General features: G+C 48.9%; 4 non-coding genes and 2 pseudogenes across 4 annotated transcripts; all 6 read right to left on the reverse strand.

Moving 5' to 3' along the window:
• Positions 1 to 883: 883 nt before the first annotated feature.
• Positions 884 to 1,076, reverse strand: LOC142261826 (U2 spliceosomal RNA). Its single transcript, XR_012729364.1, has one exon. It is a non-coding gene; the product is annotated as a U2 spliceosomal RNA (small nuclear RNA).
• A 685-nt stretch (positions 1,077 to 1,761) lies between these two features.
• Positions 1,762 to 1,925, reverse strand: LOC142261852 (U2 spliceosomal RNA; annotated as a pseudogene).
• A 1,117-nt stretch (positions 1,926 to 3,042) lies between these two features.
• LOC142261726 (U2 spliceosomal RNA) lies at positions 3,043 to 3,233 on the reverse strand. The gene has a single exon (XR_012729273.1). It is a non-coding gene; the product is annotated as a U2 spliceosomal RNA (small nuclear RNA).
• A 1,117-nt stretch (positions 3,234 to 4,350) lies between these two features.
• On the reverse strand, positions 4,351 to 4,541 carry LOC142261727 (U2 spliceosomal RNA). Its single transcript, XR_012729274.1, has one exon. It is a non-coding gene; the product is annotated as a U2 spliceosomal RNA (small nuclear RNA).
• Positions 4,542 to 5,658: 1,117 nt separating this feature from the next.
• Positions 5,659 to 5,849, reverse strand: LOC142261728 (U2 spliceosomal RNA). Its single transcript, XR_012729275.1, has one exon. It is a non-coding gene; the product is annotated as a U2 spliceosomal RNA (small nuclear RNA).
• A 1,117-nt stretch (positions 5,850 to 6,966) lies between these two features.
• LOC142261832 (U2 spliceosomal RNA) lies at positions 6,967 to 7,142 on the reverse strand (annotated as a pseudogene).
• Positions 7,143 to 12,877: the final 5,735 nt, after the last annotated feature.

The raw sequence follows: 12,877 nt of genomic DNA on the forward strand, positions 1-12,877 counted from the left end.
CCCCTTGCAGTCTTTCCAATTCACGATACAAAAAGACGGACAGGACAGGTTGCCTGACTTTCCGTCACTGCCACCCTTTGCCATCCTTACCCGTAGAAAGCCCTTTCATCATCCCCAAACCCTAATCTTTTCCTTTTCCTTCCCAGCCCCCAAACCCTGCCCTCTGTACCTTTCTCACCACCCGCTTCCCTTCTCCTGTCATCCCCCTACCACCCGGGAAAAAAAGAGATTGCCCCCTCCTTCCACTAGCCCACCCTCCCACCCAAAGAACAACTTCTTCTGCGCAGCTTGTTTTCTAGGCAGCAGCGCTATTGTGATGTCATCGGGGGGCATTGTGACAAGCCGCCAGTGTTCCGTCTCTTCATGTTGTGCACTGTTCAAACCGAAAATACATCAACAGGCAGGCTACAGAAAAGCTTACTAACAAAGGTTAGAGAGGGGCTTTCTCAGAGGGCTTTTTACAGTTTGTCTATTCCCAATTAGCCGGTTTAGTATACTTAATGAAAGTACTAATTCTTTCATAGGCCGCCCATTCTTAGTATTTGACGTTCAGGTAACAACAGGTAACTTTATTTGGAGTGGAAGCAGAGAGATAACACCAGATGCCAATTGTAGATCCTCTCACACCTGTGGTCACTGCAGCATCTGACTCCACTTTGTCCAAAAGGGATCTATTCCATTCAATTACACATGATCTAGATTAGACTGACAACAAGATACTGCACGGGACATAGCAGAGTTGGTGAAGTTGAGTGGTGATGAGTTTGCTATTTGGATGAATAAAGCAAGTAAAAAGTGTGTTAGATAAAAATTCATTTCAATTCGCTAATCGGGCTAATATGAATCAGGTGAATCGAGTTCTGCTTTTGGAAACTGGGTTAAGAAGGGGTGCACCGTTCCTGGAGGTACTGCAATACCAGGTCAATGCGTGGAGTGGACAGAGCAAGCTCTTTTTCCATCTCCCTGTTCTAAAAATCCATTTAATATATGGTCCCCAGATAGGGGACGTATCAGATATTAAACTGATAAGAACAGATTTTTGATTTAATGAAGCTTTCCAAAGCACCACAAAAAATGCATGACCGAAGTCACACCAAAAACAGTGCAAAGGCTAGGATTCGTGTGGACCCCACCGTGAGGAGAGGGTCCCCAAAAATCAACCCCGTCCCTCCGAGCCAGAAGGCCACAGCAAGGGTCAGGGATCTTCAGTGCTCCCCCAAGCCGAAGCCTGGTTGAGCCTTGTCGTTGCTCCCAGCGTCCACCCAGGCATCTTACCCAAGTGGAGTAGAGAGCTACTAGTTGTTGGTTTCGCAGCCGAAACTGCCCGGACCGTCAACCGGTGTTGGTTTCTCAGCCCAAGGCTAACCGGACCTCCAACCGGGTGTTGGTTTCTCAGCCGAAGCTGACCCAGACCTCCAACCGGGTGTTGGTTTCTCAGCCGAAGCTGACCCAGACCTCCAACCGGGTGTTAGTTTCTCAGCCCAAAGCTGACCAGACCTCCGACCGGGATTATAAAAATTTCCCTTCCTAGCCAGAAGGCCGGGATAGGGTAATATGCTCAAAAAGTATGAAAAGGCAAGGTACGGTGTGCTACAGAGCCCAAGGCTTGCCGGGGTCCCAAGCCAGCAAGCTCAGACTCACTCCAGGGTCGTCAGTCCTGGGGCACGTTGTACCATAGCCCCCCACCCTTACTCAGTCTAATAGCCTCGATCCTGGTAGGGCCATGTTTTCCTCTAGATGAATATACTATCCACCCAGAGTACTAGCAAGCGCAACCTTCCAGTGTGCATTGTATCATTGTACTAAGGTGGCCTGGAGCTTAAACCACCTCTTCGAACAACACTACACTTGATCTTAGCCAAAAGGCCGAGAAGCGATAAGAACAGATACTACACTTGATCTTAGCCAAAAGGCCGAGAAGCGATAACCAGAATTGGTTTGGGCCTCGAGTGGCACCCTGGCCTATGCCGGACACATCTTAGGGAGAGAGAGCGAGAGGGAGACAAACCCACGCCTACACAAGACATTTTGTCACCCAAGCCAACCCTTGAAAAGGCTGCTTTGCAGAGCAAAAACAAGAAGAATGGTGCGTTTTGCAGCCGCCGCCCACTGCAATGAATCTGAATAACTCCTCCTTTAGGGCGCAAGCAACTCCCCTCCCCCTTGCAGTCTTTCCAATTCACGATACAAAAAGACGGACAGGACAGGTTGCCTGACTTTCCGTCACTGCCACCCTTTGCCATCCTTACCCGTAGAAAGCCCTTTCATCATCCCCAAACCCTAATCTTTTCCCTTTCCTTCCCAGCCCCCAAACCCTGCCCTCTGTACCTTTCTCACCACCCGCTTCCCTTCTCCTGTCATCCCCCTACCACCCGGGAAAAAAAGAGATTGCCCCCTCCTTCCACTAGCCCACCCTCCCACCCAAAGAACAACTTCTTCTGCGCAGCTTGTTTTCTAGGCAGCAGCGCTATTGTGATGTCATCGGGGGGCATTGTGACAAGCCGCCAGTGTTCCGTCTCTTCATGTTGTGCACTGTTCAAACCGAAAATACATCAACAGGCAGGCTACAGAAAAGCTTACTAACAAAGGTTAGAGAGGGGCTTTCTCAGAGGGCTTTTTACAGTTTGTCTATTCCCAATTAGCCGGTTTAGTATACTTAATGAAAGTACTAATTCTTTCATAGGCCGCCCATTCTTAGTATTTGACGTTCAGGTAACAACAGGTAACTTTATTTGGAGTGGAAGCAGAGAGATAACACCAGATGCCAATTGTAGATCCTCTCACACCTGTGGTCACTGCAGCATCTGACTCCACTTTGTCCAAAAGGGATCTATTCCATTCAATTACACATGATCTAGATTAGACTGACAACAAGATACTGCACGGGACATAGCAGAGTTGGTGAAGTTGAGTGGTGATGAGTTTGCTATTTGGATGAATAAAGCAAGTAAAAAGTGTGTTAGATAAAAATTCATTTCAATTCGCTAATCGGGCTAATATGAATCAGGTGAATCGAGTTCTGCTTTTGGAAACTGGGTTAAGAAGGGGTGCACCGTTCCTGGAGGTACTGCAATACCAGGTCAATGCGTGGAGTGGACAGAGCAAGCTCTTTTTCCATCTCCCTGTTCTAAAAATCCATTTAATATATGGTCCCCAGATAGGGGACGTATCAGATATTAAACTGATAAGAACAGATACTACACTTGATCTTAGCCAAAAGGCCGAGAAGCGATAACCAGAATTGGTTTGGGCCTCGAGTGGCACCCTGGCCTATGCCGGACACATCTTAGGGAGAGAGAGCGAGAGGGAGACAAACCCACGCCTACACAAGACATTTTGTCACCCAAGCCAACCCTTGAAAAGGCTGCTTTGCAGAGCAAAAACAAGAAGAATGGTGCGTTTTGCAGCCGCCGCCCACTGCAATGAATCTGAATAACTCCTCCTTTAGGGCGCAAGCAACTCCCCTCCCCCTTGCAGTCTTTCCAATTCACGATACAAAAAGACGGACAGGACAGGTTGCCTGACTTTCCGTCACTGCCACCCTTTGCCATCCTTACCCGTAGAAAGCCCTTTCATCATCCCCAAACCCTAATCTTTTCCCTTTCCTTCCCAGCCCCCAAACCCTGCCCTCTGTACCTTTCTCACCACCCGCTTCCCTTCTCCTGTCATCCCCCTACCACCCGGGAAAAAAAGAGATTGCCCCCTCCTTCCACTAGCCCACCCTCCCACCCAAAGAACAACTTCTTCTGCGCAGCTTGTTTTCTAGGCAGCAGCGCTATTGTGATGTCATCGGGGGGCATTGTGACAAGCCGCCAGTGTTCCGTCTCTTCATGTTGTGCACTGTTCAAACCGAAAATACATCAACAGGCAGGCTACAGAAAAGCTTACTAACAAAGGTTAGAGAGGGGCTTTCTCAGAGGGCTTTTTACAGTTTGTCTATTCCCAATTAGCCGGTTTAGTATACTTAATGAAAGTACTAATTCTTTCATAGGCCGCCCATTCTTAGTATTTGACGTTCAGGTAACAACAGGTAACTTTATTTGGAGTGGAAGCAGAGAGATAACACCAGATGCCAATTGTAGATCCTCTCACACCTGTGGTCACTGCAGCATCTGACTCCACTTTGTCCAAAAGGGATCTATTCCATTCAATTACACATGATCTAGATTAGACTGACAACAAGATACTGCACGGGACATAGCAGAGTTGGTGAAGTTGAGTGGTGATGAGTTTGCTATTTGGATGAATAAAGCAAGTAAAAAGTGTGTTAGATAAAAATTCATTTCAATTCGCTAATCGGGCTAATATGAATCAGGTGAATCGAGTTCTGCTTTTGGAAACTGGGTTAAGAAGGGGTGCACCGTTCCTGGAGGTACTGCAATACCAGGTCAATGCGTGGAGTGGACAGAGCAAGCTCTTTTTCCATCTCCCTGTTCTAAAAATCCATTTAATATATGGTCCCCAGATAGGGGACGTATCAGATATTAAACTGATAAGAACAGATACTACACTTGATCTTAGCCAAAAGGCCGAGAAGCGATAACCAGAATTGGTTTGGGCCTCGAGTGGCACCCTGGCCTATGCCGGACACATCTTAGGGAGAGAGAGCGAGAGGGAGACAAACCCACGCCTACACAAGACATTTTGTCACCCAAGCCAACCCTTGAAAAGGCTGCTTTGCAGAGCAAAAACAAGAAGAATGGTGCGTTTTGCAGCCGCCGCCCACTGCAATGAATCTGAATAACTCCTCCTTTAGGGCGCAAGCAACTCCCCTCCCCCTTGCAGTCTTTCCAATTCACGATACAAAAAGACGGACAGGACAGGTTGCCTGACTTTCCGTCACTGCCACCCTTTGCCATCCTTACCCGTAGAAAGCCCTTTCATCATCCCCAAACCCTAATCTTTTCCCTTTCCTTCCCAGCCCCCAAACCCTGCCCTCTGTACCTTTCTCACCACCCGCTTCCCTTCTCCTGTCATCCCCCTACCACCCGGGAAAAAAAGAGATTGCCCCCTCCTTCCACTAGCCCACCCTCCCACCCAAAGAACAACTTCTTCTGCGCAGCTTGTTTTCTAGGCAGCAGCGCTATTGTGATGTCATCGGGGGGCATTGTGACAAGCCGCCAGTGTTCCGTCTCTTCATGTTGTGCACTGTTCAAACCGAAAATACATCAACAGGCAGGCTACAGAAAAGCTTACTAACAAAGGTTAGAGAGGGGCTTTCTCAGAGGGCTTTTTACAGTTTGTCTATTCCCAATTAGCCGGTTTAGTATACTTAATGAAAGTACTAATTCTTTCATAGGCCGCCCATTCTTAGTATTTGACGTTCAGGTAACAACAGGTAACTTTATTTGGAGTGGAAGCAGAGAGATAACACCAGATGCCAATTGTAGATCCTCTCACACCTGTGGTCACTGCAGCATCTGACTCCACTTTGTCCAAAAGGGATCTATTCCATTCAATTACACATGATCTAGATTAGACTGACAACAAGATACTGCACGGGACATAGCAGAGTTGGTGAAGTTGAGTGGTGATGAGTTTGCTATTTGGATGAATAAAGCAAGTAAAAAGTGTGTTAGATAAAAATTCATTTCAATTCGCTAATCGGGCTAATATGAATCAGGTGAATCGAGTTCTGCTTTTGGAAACTGGGTTAAGAAGGGGTGCACCGTTCCTGGAGGTACTGCAATACCAGGTCAATGCGTGGAGTGGACAGAGCAAGCTCTTTTTCCATCTCCCTGTTCTAAAAATCCATTTAATATATGGTCCCCAGATAGGGGACGTATCAGATATTAAACTGATAAGAACAGATACTACACTTGATCTTAGCCAAAAGGCCGAGAAGCGATAACCAGAATTGGTTTGGGCCTCGAGTGGCACCCTGGCCTATGCCGGACACATCTTAGGGAGAGAGAGCGAGAGGGAGACAAACCCACGCCTACACAAGACATTTTGTCACCCAAGCCAACCCTTGAAAAGGCTGCTTTGCAGAGCAAAAACAAGAAGAATGGTGCGTTTTGCAGCCGCCGCCCACTGCAATGAATCTGAATAACTCCTCCTTTAGGGCGCAAGCAACTCCCCTCCCCCTTGCAGTCTTTCCAATTCACGATACAAAAAGACGGACAGGACAGGTTGCCTGACTTTCCGTCACTGCCACCCTTTGCCATCCTTACCCGTAGAAAGCCCTTTCATCATCCCCAAACCCTAATCTTTTCCCTTTCCTTCCCAGCCCCCAAACCCTGCCCTCTGTACCTTTCTCACCACCCGCTTCCCTTCTCCTGTCATCCCCCTACCACCCGGGAAAAAAAGAGATTGCCCCCTCCTTCCACTAGCCCACCCTCCCACCCAAAGAACAACTTCTTCTGCGCAGCTTGTTTTCTAGGCAGCAGCGCTATTGTGATGTCATCGGGGGGCATTGTGACAAGCCGCCAGTGTTCCGTCTCTTCATGTTGTGCACTGTTCAAACCGAAAATACATCAACAGGCAGGCTACAGAAAAGCTTACTAACAAAGGTTAGAGAGGGGCTTTCTCAGAGGGCTTTTTACAGTTTGTCTATTCCCAATTAGCCGGTTTAGTATACTTAATGAAAGTACTAATTCTTTCATAGGCCGCCCATTCTTAGTATTTGACGTTCAGGTAACAACAGGTAACTTTATTTGGAGTGGAAGCAGAGAGATAACACCAGATGCCAATTGTAGATCCTCTCACACCTGTGGTCACTGCAGCATCTGACTCCACTTTGTCCAAAAGGGATCTATTCCATTCAATTACACATGATCTAGATTAGACTGACAACAAGATACTGCACGGGACATAGCAGAGTTGGTGAAGTTGAGTGGTGATGAGTTTGCTATTTGGATGAATAAAGCAAGTAAAAAGTGTGTTAGATAAAAATTCATTTCAATTCGCTAATCGGGCTAATATGAATCAGGTGAATCGAGTTCTGCTTTTGGAAACTGGGTTAAGAAGGGGTGCACCGTTCCTGGAGGTACTGCAATACCAGGTCAATGCGTGGAGTGGACAGAGCAAGCTCTTTTTCCATCTCCCTGTTCTAAAAATCCATTTAATATATGGTCCCCAGATAGGGGACGTATCAGATATTAAACTGATAAGAACAGATTTTTGATTTAATGAATAGTGATGAGCGAGTACTAAAAAGCTCGGGTGCTCGAAGCTCGGGCCGAGCCTCCCAAGATACTCGTGTACTCGGCCCGAGCAACGAGCCCAATGTTATCCTATGGGAGACCCGAGTATTTTTGTGAAATGACCTCCCGGCAGCATGGAGAAACCCTAAAAATGTCACAAAAGTCTCAGAAGAGTGCTCAAATGACATGGCAACAGCATGGGGAAGACCCCTTGAAGCATTTATCACTCAAAAGTCACAGCTGTGAACAATTTTGTCCGCGTTTTACGCCATTTTTACGGACTCACCAGAAAACCTTCCAAAATGACCCCAAAATGATTTTTCATGGCGGAAATGTTAAGGGCACATACCCAATAGTGAGATAGATCTGGTGTATGTTACTTTTTGAGATCAATACATGAAAGATTTTACGTGAAAACATTGTGTGGCACTCCGATGTCCCTGAGAAGAGACGTACATGAAGGCCTCTTGAGTCTAATGTGCCCATTTTGAGGAAGTGAGTCTTTGTAGTATTTTCCTTTGCCAGGGCAGTCCTAAATTGTGAGGTTCACCAATGCCCCTGCATACAGACGTGCATGAGGGCCTCAAAACATTAAGTGTCCATTGTCAGGAAGTGGGTGTATTATAGTATAGCCCTTAGGCAGGGCAGCCAAAAATTGGGAGGCTCCACATTGTCCCTGGGTAGAGACGTGCATGATGGCCTTTAAACCTGAAGTGCCCATTGTAAGGAAGTGGGTCTATTTCAGTATAGCCCTTTGCCAGGGCAGCCAAAAATTGGGAGGCTCCACATTGTCCCTGGGTAGAGACGTGCATGAGGGCCTCAAAACATTAAGTGTCCATTGTCAGGAAGTGGGTGTATTATAGTATAGCCCTTAGGCAGGGCAGCCAAAAATTGGGAGGCTCCACATTGTCCCTGGGTAGAGACGTGCATGATGGCCTTTAAACCTGAAGTGCCCATTGTAAGGAAGTGGGTCTATTTCAGTATAGCCCTTTGCCAGGGCAGCCAAAAATTGGGAGGCTCCACATTGTCCCTGGGTAGAGACGTGCATGAGGGCCTCAAAACATTAAGTGTCCATTGTCAGGAAGTGGGTGTATTATAGTATAGCCCTTAGGCAGGGCAGCCAAAAATTGGGAGGCTCCACATTGTCCCTGGGTAGAGACGTGCATGATGGCCTTTAAACCTGAAGTGCCCATTGTAAGGAAGTGGGTCTATTTCAGTATAGCCCTTTGCCAGGGCAGCCAAAAATTGGGAGGCTCCACATTGTCCCTGGGTAGAGACGTGCATGAGGGCCTCAAAACATTAAGTGTCCATTGTCAGGAAGTGGGTGTATTATAGTATAGCCCTTAGGCAGGGCAGCCAAAAATTGGGAGGCTCCACATTGTCCCTGGGTAGAGACGTGCATGATGGCCTTTAAACCTGAAGTGCCCATTGTAAGGAAGTGGGTCTATTTCAGTATAGCCCTTTGCCAGGGCAGCCAAAAATTGGGAGGCTCCACATTGTCCCTGGGTAGAGACGTGCATGAGGGCCTCAAAACATTAAGTGTCCATTGTCAGGAAGTGGGTGTATTATAGTATAGCCCTTAGGCAGGGCAGCCAAAAATTGGGAGGCTCCACATTGTCCCTGGGTAGAGACGTGCATGATGGCCTTTAAACCTGAAGTGCCCATTGTAAGGAAGTGGGTCTATTTCAGTATAGCCCTTTGCCAGGGCAGCCAAAAATTGGGAGGCTCCACATTGTCCCTGGGTAGAGACGTGCATGAGGGCCTCAAAACATTAAGTGTCCATTGTCAGGAAGTGGGTGTATTATAGTATAGCCCTTAGGCAGGGCAGCCAAAAATTGGGAGGCTCCACATTGTCCCTGGGTAGAGACGTGCATGATGGCCTTTAAACCTGAAGTGCCCATTGTAAGGAAGTGGGTCTATTTCAGTATAGCCCTTTGCCAGGGCAGCCAAAAATTGGGAGGCTCCACATTGTCCCTGGGTAGAGACGTGCATGAGGGCCTCAAAACATTAAGTGTCCATTTTAAGGAAGTGGGTGTATTTCAGTATAGCCCTTAGGCAGGGCAGCCAAAAATTGGGAGGCTCCACGTTGTCCCTGGGTAGAGACGTGCATGAGGGCCTCAAAACATTGTTCCCATTGCAAAGGAGCGGGTCTCCTGTCGTTGTAATGTCCATTCTGCAAAGAATGGGCGAAAAAATTTACCACTGGGGGTATACCTGAAACAAAGACCTAACTATTGTAACGGTCATCATGATGGCGCATGAGGAGAAGGAGGAGCAGTCCAGCGATTATCCAAAGTCGAGAAGTGTACCCATGGGTGAGTGGAGGTACATGGCAAACTTTAAATTCCGCTCTCATTTGCTGGTGGTGTGGTGAAGTCTGGCCCAATCCAACCCTTGTTCATCTTTATCAGAGTCAGCCTGTCAGCATTTTCAGTTGACAGGCGGGTGCGTTTATCTGTAATGATTCCACCTGCGGCACTAAAAACACGCTCTGACAAAACGCTAGCAGCAGGGCAGGCCAGGACTTCCAAGGCGTAGAGAGCCAATTCATGCCACGTGTCCAGCTTGGATACCCAATAATTGTAAGGCACAGAGGAATGTCGGAGTACAGTTGTTCGATCTGCAAGGTACTCCTTCAGCATCTGGGCAAACTTAGGATTTCTTGTGGCACTACCCCGCACCTCAGGGGCTGTGGTACGTGAGGGGCTGAGAAAACTGTCCCACATCTTAAAGACTGTTCCCCTACCTCTGGCGGATTGGACTTGTGCCTCTCTCGGCTGTACGCCTCGGTTGTCCACTGATTCCTGACCTATGCCGCTAGCGTTTTGTGAGGGGAATGCTTTGCCTACTTCCGTGAGTATGGCCTTCCGAAACTGCTGCATTTTGGTTGACCTCTCATCCACGGGAATAAGAGACAAAAAGTTCTCCTTGTAGCGTGGGTCTAACAGTGTTACCAACCAGTAATGATTGTCGGCCAAGATGTTCTTAACGCGAGGGTCACGAGACAGGCAGCTTACCATAAAGTCAGCCATGTGCGCCAGACTCTTAACAGCCAGGACTTCAGTAGCCTGACCAACAAGATGACTGAACATGCTGTCCTCCTCCTCCTCCTCCTCCTCCTCCTCCTCATCTACCCTGTCCTCTGGCCAGCCACGCTGAATCGAGGATATGACTGGTGTGCATGTCATATCCTCAATTTGGCCGGAGAGTTGCTCCATGTCTTCATCCTCCTCCTCGTCATAGTCCTCCACTGCACGTTGTGATGAGACGAGGCTGGGCTGTGTGTTATCACCCACACCCACTACTGTTTCTTGCTGCAACTCATCGCGCTCCGCCTGCAATGCATCATGTTTGTTTTTCAAAAGGGACCGTTTTAGAAGGCAGAGTAGCGGTATGGTGACGCTAATAATGGCGTCATCACCACTCACCATCTTGGTGGAGTCCTCAAAGTTTTGGAGGATGGTACATAGGTCTGACATCCATCTCCACTCCTCAGGTGTTATGTGTGGAGTTTGACCCATTTCCCGACGGCTTAGGTGATGCAGGTACTCAACAACTGCCCTCTTCTGCTCACATATCCTGACCAACATGTGCAGAGTTGAATTCCAACGCGTGGGGACATCACACACCAGTCTGTGAGCCGGAAGATGCAAACGGCGCTGAAAGCCGGCAAGGCCGGCTGAAGCAGTAGGTGACTTTCGAAAATGTGCAGACAGGCGGCGAACTTTTACCAGCAGATCAGACAGCTCTGGGTATGACTTTATAAACCGCTGAACCACGAGGTTGAGCACATGGGCCACGCATGGAACATGTGTCAGCTGGCCTCGCCTCAAAGCCGCCACCAGGTTCCGGCCATTGTCACAAACGACCTTTCCTGGCTTTAGGTTCAGAGGTGTGAGCCAGTGATCTGCCTGCTGTTTCAGAGCTGTCCACAGCTCTTCTGCATTGTGGGGTTTGTCACCTATGCAGATTAGCTTCAGCACAGCCTGTTGCCGCTTCGCCGAGGCAGTGCTGCAGTGCTTCCAGCTTGTGACTGGTGTGGAGGGCACAGTGGATGAGGATGCGCAGGAGGAGGAGGAGGCTGAAGAGCATGACATTCCGGAGCTGTAGAGTGTGGGTGAAACACTGACTGAGGTAGGGCCTGCAAACCTTGGTGTGGGAAGGACGTGTTCCGTCCCTCGCTCAGACTGGGTCCCAGCTTCCACAATATTAACCCAGTGTGCCGTCAACGAGATGTAGCGGCCTTGCCCACAAGCACTTGTCCACGTGTCTGTGGTTAGGTGGACTTTGGGTGAAACAGCGTTGTTCAGGGCACGTGTGATGTTTTGTGACACGTGGTTATGCAACGCGGGGACGGCACACCGGGAGAAATAGTGGCGGCTGGGGACCGAGTAACGTGGGACAGCTGCCGCCATCAGGTCACGGAATGCTTCTGTCTCCACCAGCCTAAAAGGCAACATTTCCAGCGCAAGCAGTCGCGAAATGTTAGCATTTAGAACTGTGGCATGTGGGGTGTTGGCAGTGTATTTGCGCCTGCGTTCAAAGGTTTGCTGAATGGATAACTGAACGCTGCGCTGGGACAAGGACGTGCTTGATGATGGTGTTCTTTCTGCGTAGGCAACTGCAGGTGCAGGAGTGGAGGAGGCTTGTTCGCAGGCAGCATGGACAGAGGATTGGCTCGCATGCACAACCAGCGAAGACGTAGCAGTGACATCAGCAAGCACTGCTCCTCGACTCTGTTGTACTTCCCACAAAGTCGGGTGCTTGGCTGACATGTGCCTGATCATGCTGGTGGTGGTCAGGCTGCTAGTTTTGGTACCCCTGCTGATGCTGGCACGGCAGGTGTTGCAAATGGCCTTTTTTGAATCATCTGGATCCAACTTAAAAAACTGCCAGACTCGTGAAGACCTAACATTTGTACAGGCACCTTGTGTCGTCGTGTTGTTACGGGGAACGGTTGCCTGACTTCTGCCTGGGACCACCACCCTGCTTCTTACTGCCTGTTGTGATGCTACGCCTCCCTCCCCCTGTGCACTGCTGTCCTCGCTCTGCATATCCTCCTGCCAGGTTGGGTCAGTTACTGGATCATCCACCACGTCGTCTTCCTCTTCCGCACCCTGCTCCTCCTCCTGACTTGCTGACAATTGTGTCTCATCATCGTCCACCACTTGTTGAGACACGTTGCCAACTTCGTGAGAACGTGGCTGCTCAAATATTTGGCTATCTGTACAGACGATCTCCTCATGACCCACTTCAATATGAGCTGGCGAGAGGCCAGAATGTGTGAATGGAAACGTGAACAGCTCTTCCGAGTGTCCAAGTGTGGGATCATTAATGTCCGAGGAGGACGTGTACTCAGCCTGGTGGTAGGAAGGAGGATCAGGTTCAGAAATGTGCGGTGCAGTATCACGGCTACTGACACTTGACCGTGTGGAAGACAGAGTGTTTGTGGTGGTGCCAATCTGACTGGAAGCATTATCCGCTATCCAACTAACAACCTGTTGACACTGGTCTTGGTTCAAGAGCGGTGTACTGCTGCGGTCCCCAAGAATTTGGGACAGGACGTGCGAGCGACTAGATGTGGCCCTTTGTTGTGGCGAAATTAGAGCTTGCCCACGACCTCGGCCTCTGCCTGCACCACCATCACGTCCACTTCCTTGTTCCTTGCCAATGCCCTTGCGCATTTTGCAATGCTGTGCACTGCTGACGTGTATATTCACTACTTGTGCGTT

Source organism: Anomaloglossus baeobatrachus, unplaced genomic scaffold (assembly GCF_048569485.1).
Source record: "Anomaloglossus baeobatrachus isolate aAnoBae1 unplaced genomic scaffold, aAnoBae1.hap1 Scaffold_2391, whole genome shotgun sequence".
Taxonomy (NCBI): Eukaryota; Metazoa; Chordata; class Amphibia; order Anura; family Aromobatidae; genus Anomaloglossus; species Anomaloglossus baeobatrachus.